Consider the following 6,301-nt stretch of genomic DNA (forward strand, 5'->3'; position numbering starts at 1 on the left):
AAATAAAAAGATCTAGTCTCTAGTTCATATCATTAAGCGCCTTTTCATCCCTGGCAGTGATATTTTTTTTTGTCAATATTTTTTTTGGTGTGTACATATATATGTATTTTTTTTAAGAGAGAATACATATAATTGCAACTATCACAATAATTAAGCTGTATGATATTTGATTTTTATGGCGGAGGTTAAGAGTTTAACTTTCTCTCAATGCATGGTTAAAGCGTAAATGGAGATTGTGTGCCGTTATTTATCCACATTATCAGAAAATAGAGGAACTGAAAAAGAGTTTTTGAATCCATGGGTGAGGATTCGAATTTTATTTAACTCAATACGTAGTTATCCACATCTATCAAAATCACTAAATATATAATTTTTTTAAATAAATCGAAACTTTATGTTTTTGTAGATATTTTTTTATTTTGATGTAATTATATTATATATAACTCAAATGAAATCCTTATGAGATATCAATATTTTCTCACATTAAAAATTATTATTACTGTCTAATTGAAAATTTGATTATAAGGTATTTGATTAAAATTGATTATTATAAATAATATGCATTTTGAAGAAAAAAAAAAAAGGATAAACAAAGTTTATGTCATACTAAAAATTCTTTACCATCAATATAAGAAACTAACTTCTAGCCAAACCCAATTGTAAAGACCTTTAATGGAATCTTTAAAATAGTGGTGCTATCAATCCAATTTTTTGAAAACAAAGTTCAATATACAATTTTTTTTTTTTTTGAATAATAGACGACAAGCGCCCTTTTTTATGAATATAAACATTACTAAACAGTACTGGAACCCAGATGTACAGTATATGTACAGTGTGAGAATAGTATAGGAATTTTGGGTGAACAGTATATGAATAGTACAGGGGAACAATACTGTTGGGGGAGAGATTTGAACCCATGACCTCCCCCTTATATTTTGATGTCATACCATTAGGCTATCCATTGGTTGACTCAATATACAATTTTGAGTTAATGTTGATTATAATTAAATATATAAAATGAAATGAAATAAAAAGAAGCACACTTTCTCTACCCACATGGACTCCATGTATTTAAAAATTAATATTCCCATCGATTGGTTTTGATCATTTAAGGTTTTGCCAATTATAAAGATGGCGAAATTACTAGTAAAACATTAACATTACTTCTGAACATAATCAAATACTCATTAATTATTAAAAATTAAAAACATCATTTTCATCAAGATGGTGAAATAAACAAATTAACAAATGGAAAACTACTTCACTTTAAACACTTGTAGATTAAGGCATACAGAACTTTGCAAATAATACTAAGTTTCTACATAAATAAATCTGTTTTTATTGTTGTTGATAGTAAAATAATGGGTCATAATTAACATGATTTTATGATTTATTTATTACACTTTTATAAATTAGAATTACTTTTTTTTATTTTTACCCATAAAATGGGAAAAAACACAAACAATGCTTTCAGGCATTTTCTACATTTGAATCTTGAAAAATGGCATAAAATTGGGTAGAGCCACTGCTCATGGAAGTGCTCATGGAAGTACGCAAAAACCACCTCAATAATGATCCCTAAAAACAAATATTATATATATATATATATATAAATTAATAAATCAAAAGGATATATCTTAAAAAAATTAAAACTAATTAATGATCTCTTAATTAATTGTCAGTAAGTCTTTTGAGTAGAGTGTTAGTGTTGGAATCTCAATTCATGCAATAATAAAGGGACATAAATATATTGACAATTATTAACTCTATAATTACGTGTGATTAGTCAATATTTTATTAAAAAATAAAATAAAATGAAAAATACACCTAAACATACATAATTAAATTAGTAAATATAAAATTAATTTATAATAAAATTTGAAAATTAGAAAGTTAATTGACCCAAAACACAACAATTACGAATTAAGATAGACTGAACCGGACCGGTGAGACAGTTGGAGGGAGCTGGCCGGTTCTAAGCGGGCCGAACTTCTCGTACAACTAGAAATGAAGAATTCATATCGCGATATAATGAAACGTTTATATCGTGAGTTAATGCTCTAACGCAAATCGTCCGACCTCTATATATACTACTCCCCCTGCCTCGTTTAGCATCATCGCATTCGCACTGCCAATCTCTCTCTCTCTCTCTCTCTCTCTCTCTCTCTCTCTCGCTCATGGCAGCTTCGGTGTCTCTAATGGCAGCGCATGCTGGTGCCCGGCGCTTCTTCGGTAGCCCAAGCTCAAACTTCGATGCGAGAAAGAAGGTATATATTGCAACGCTGAAGATCTTCATGGTTTTTATCATAAAGGCTTCTCAGCTTCTGGTTTAGGGTTTATCGATGCAGAGCTCTATCTCTTTGTGCATTCTCTTTGTTTTGCTCCTTTTTGGTTTCTAGATTTGTTTTGATTCCGTATGTCATGTATGGTTGTAGGAATTCGTGAGTGCAATTGAAAAAGATGGATTTTTTTTTTTTTTTTTTTGCAGTTCCGAGTTAGCGTGGATAAAGATGGAAAGGCGATGATAAGGAAGGAGAAAAATGAGTGGAAGGTGGATTACTCCGGGGAGAAGCCGGCGACGCCGCTTCTTGACACGATTAACTATCCAATTCACATGAAGAATCTCTCTGTTCAGGTAAGCAAGAGGATCAAACAAAGCAAAAAAGCTTTGACGTTGTTTTTTGATCTCTTATATTATGGATGATTGCTTAAGAGTGATTGAAATTGTAGGAGTTGGAGCAACTGGCCGCAGAGCTGAGAGCAGACGTAGTGTACACAGTTTCAAACACCGGAGGGCACCTGAGTTCCAGTCTCGGCGTGGTGGAGCTCTCTGTTGCCCTGCACCATGTGTTTAACACCCCTGAAGACCGGATCATCTGGGATGTAGGGCATCAGGTTGATGGAGTTCTTCAATGAGGCCATTTGGAATGAATTTGGAGGACTTTGAGCTCTTCTTGAGTTTTGTTTTTGATGTTTTTCCCCCTTTTTCTGATTGAATTGCAGGCATATCCTCATAAGATCCTGACAGGAAGAAGGTCCAGGATGAATACCATCAGACAGACCTCTGGACTTGCAGGGTTTCCAAAGAGGGATGAAAGTGTTTATGATGCTTTTGGGGTTGGCCATAGCTCCACCAGCATCTCTGCTGGGCTTCAGTGAGCTTTCTCTTTGTTGAATTCTCTCAATTTCATTGAATTTGATGAGAATTGCGTTTGAAATCGTAATTCAATTCACTTTGCTGTATTCTCTCAATTTCCTTGAATTTGATGAGAATTGCGTTTTGAAATTCGATAATTCAATTCATTTGTGGGATGGCAGTGGCAAGGATTTGTTAGGAAAGAAGAACCTTGTGGTTTCTGTGATTGGGGATGGTGCGATGACTGCAGGCCAGGCATATGAAGCCATGAACAACTCTGGTTACTTGGATTCTAACCTTATTGTTGTCCTGAATGACAATAAACAAGTATCTTTGCGACCGACCACACTCGACGGCCCTGCTACTCCTGTTGGCGCGCTCAGCGGAGCCCTCACTCAAGCTGCAGGCCAGCACTAAATTTCATAAACTCCGGGAAGCTGCCAAGGTTTGGATTTACAGATATTGCTTGATTCATATGTTCTGTTTTTCATTTTCTGGTTTGCAATGCTAGTGATAGGATAAGAAATTTATGTCAAGTGAAATGAAGAACTTCTGGTGATTCCTTAAAAACTGGTTGAAATTTTAAATGAAAAGGCTTCTGTTTGTTCATGTTTATGCCATAGTTGCCGCAACTATGATACGGGTGATCATTAAAATCTATATGTCTACTGTCTTCTAACTAAATGTCTATTGTCCTTTCAACAGAGCATTACAGCAAATTGGAGGCCCCACATATGGAAGTTGCAGCTAAGGTAGATGAATATGCTAGGGGCATGATAAAGTACTTCAGGTTCTACACACTGTTTGAGGAGCTTGGTTTGTATTACATTGGCCCTGTAGATGGGCACAATGTAGAAGACTTGGTAACCATATTCCAAAAGGTGAAGGCAATGCCTGCTCCAGGACCTGTCCTCATCCACATCGTCACTGAGAAAGGGAAGGGATACCCCCTGCCGAGGCTGCAGCCGGACAGATGCATGGCAAGGCTCGCAACACATCATATCATCTAGACTCCTCTGCTATGTGTTGTCCAACAGATTTATGAGTTTTGCAAATACTTGTTGATTCAGGTGTTGTCAAGTTCAGAGCCCAAAAACCGAAGCAGTTCAAGTCAGCCATCTGCTCGTGCATATACTCAGTACTTTGCAGCACTTATCAGAAGCAGAAGTTGATGACAAGATTGTCGCGATCCATGCAGCCATGGGTGGCGGTACAGGCTCAACTATTTCCAGAAGAGGTTCCCACAGAGAGTGTTTTGACGTGGAATTGCTGAGCAACATGCAGTGACATTTTGCTGCAGGTCTGGCCACAGAGGGGGCCTCAAGCTTCTCTGTGCCATCTACTCATCTTTCCTTCAACGAGGATATGATCAGGTACACTAGAAAGCAAACTCATTTTGGTGCATCTATCTATCTATCTATCTGTCTGTCTATCTTCTTTGTTGTTAAGTTGATTGAGAGTGACTTGATTCTGGAATGGAATTGAAAGGTGGTGCATGATGTGGACCTACAGAAGATTCCAGTGAGATTTTGCAATGGATCGAGGCGGGGCTTGTTGGGCTGATGGGCCAACACACTGTGGAGCACTTTGACATCATGTACATGGCCCGCCTGCCCAACATGGTGGTATGGCGCTGCCGATGAAGCTGAGCTATGCACATGGTTGCACAGCAGCTGCCATCGATGATAGACCGAGCTGCTTCAGATTCCCCAAGGGGTTAGTGGCATTGGTGTGCCCTCCTATTAACAACAAAGCACCCTCTTGGGAGTATATACATCAGTAATTGAAAGCATGTTCCGTAATCGAAACTTGACCATTCTTTTAAGTTTACACTGTGTGGTATTTCTGATTCATTGCTTAGATTGGAAAGGGAAGGATTTTAATGGGAGGCAACAGAGTTGCCCCTTCTGGATATAGCTCCATGGTTCAGACATGTGTAAAAGCTGCAGATTCACTTAGCTACCATGGCATTACTCCCACAGTCGCTGATGCCCGTTTCTGCAAGCCTTGATGCAGAGCTAATTAGAACTCTAGCAAAATGAGCATGAGATCTTGATCACTGTTGAAGAAGGTTCCATTGGAGGCTTTGGGTCTCATGTGTCTCAATTTCTGAGTTTGAACGGTCTCCTAGATGGGCACCTCAAGGTAAGATTTATCAACGACAACAATCCCTCGCACTGCATTTCTATACTATTCCTGTTAATAACAATGTCGAAATAAAATCAGTGAAGTTAGCGATCAATGGTGCTTCCGGATAGGTACATCGATCATGGATCCCCTAAGGACCAGATTGAAGAAGCTGGGCTCTCCTCAAAAGCACATTGCAGCAACAGTGCTATCTCTCTTAGCCAGACCAAAGGAAGCTTTGCACCTTCTGTGATGATTTTGAAGTATAGTTTTTAACATACAAAAGAACTGCAGTAACATCATTTCACAATCCATTCATCTTCATTAGGATGAATTTGTTGTAAATCCATATCCATCCCTTAATGGTATAATCGCAGATCTACAACTGGTTGATGAAGGATGTACGGATGAGATAAAAACACAGTCAGGATCTTGGAAGCTCTTGTTGTAGCACTGTTGTATATTCACATTTGTCATGTTGTAACTGTCTAGGTTGAAATATATTATACAGAAGTTATTTCAAATTGTCGGAATCTCTCAGCCTGATGATGCTATTTCTTCGCTTTTTGTCTATTTGATGTAATGGTGTAAGAAATTGACGGTGATGTCTCTCACATCAATAAGAAATTGCTGCTGGCAGGATGAGTCAGTGAGGCATCATGTTTTGTCAGAGACTGCTTGGATTGTTTAATGTTGGATTGGAACATGATTAGCGAAGAAATAAAGAATGGTATGCCAATAATTGCTTTGGCAAAAACTCTAAGTAGAAATAGACGTCGCACCGACAAAGTGAACGTTCAAAGAACACAGTGATTTCTTCATTGGTGTCTTTTATTGTGAACAGAATAGCTAAGCTTTGTCTAAGTCTTGGTAAGTTTTGTACACATTATGATACTTTTTAAATTTTATTCTAATTAGTGAATATCTACAGACAAGTTTAGAAGATTTCTATTTCAATTCATGTTATGATAACTGGACCAATAATGGATGACCAGCATACAATGACCACTCTTCACTCACATAGAAGTTCTAGAAAGC

At 37.2% G+C, this 6,301-nt stretch overlaps 1 pseudogene; it reads left to right on the forward strand.

Moving 5' to 3' along the window:
• The first annotated feature begins 2,135 nt into the window (after nucleotides 1–2,135).
• On the forward strand, nucleotides 2,136–5,614 carry LOC120257143 (annotated as a pseudogene).
• Nucleotides 5,615–6,301: the final 687 nt, after the last annotated feature.

Source organism: Dioscorea cayenensis, unplaced genomic scaffold (genome assembly GCF_009730915.1).
Source record: "Dioscorea cayenensis subsp. rotundata cultivar TDr96_F1 unplaced genomic scaffold, TDr96_F1_v2_PseudoChromosome.rev07_lg8_w22 25.fasta BLBR01001905.1, whole genome shotgun sequence".
NCBI lineage: Eukaryota > Viridiplantae > Streptophyta > Magnoliopsida > Dioscoreales > Dioscoreaceae > Dioscorea > Dioscorea cayenensis.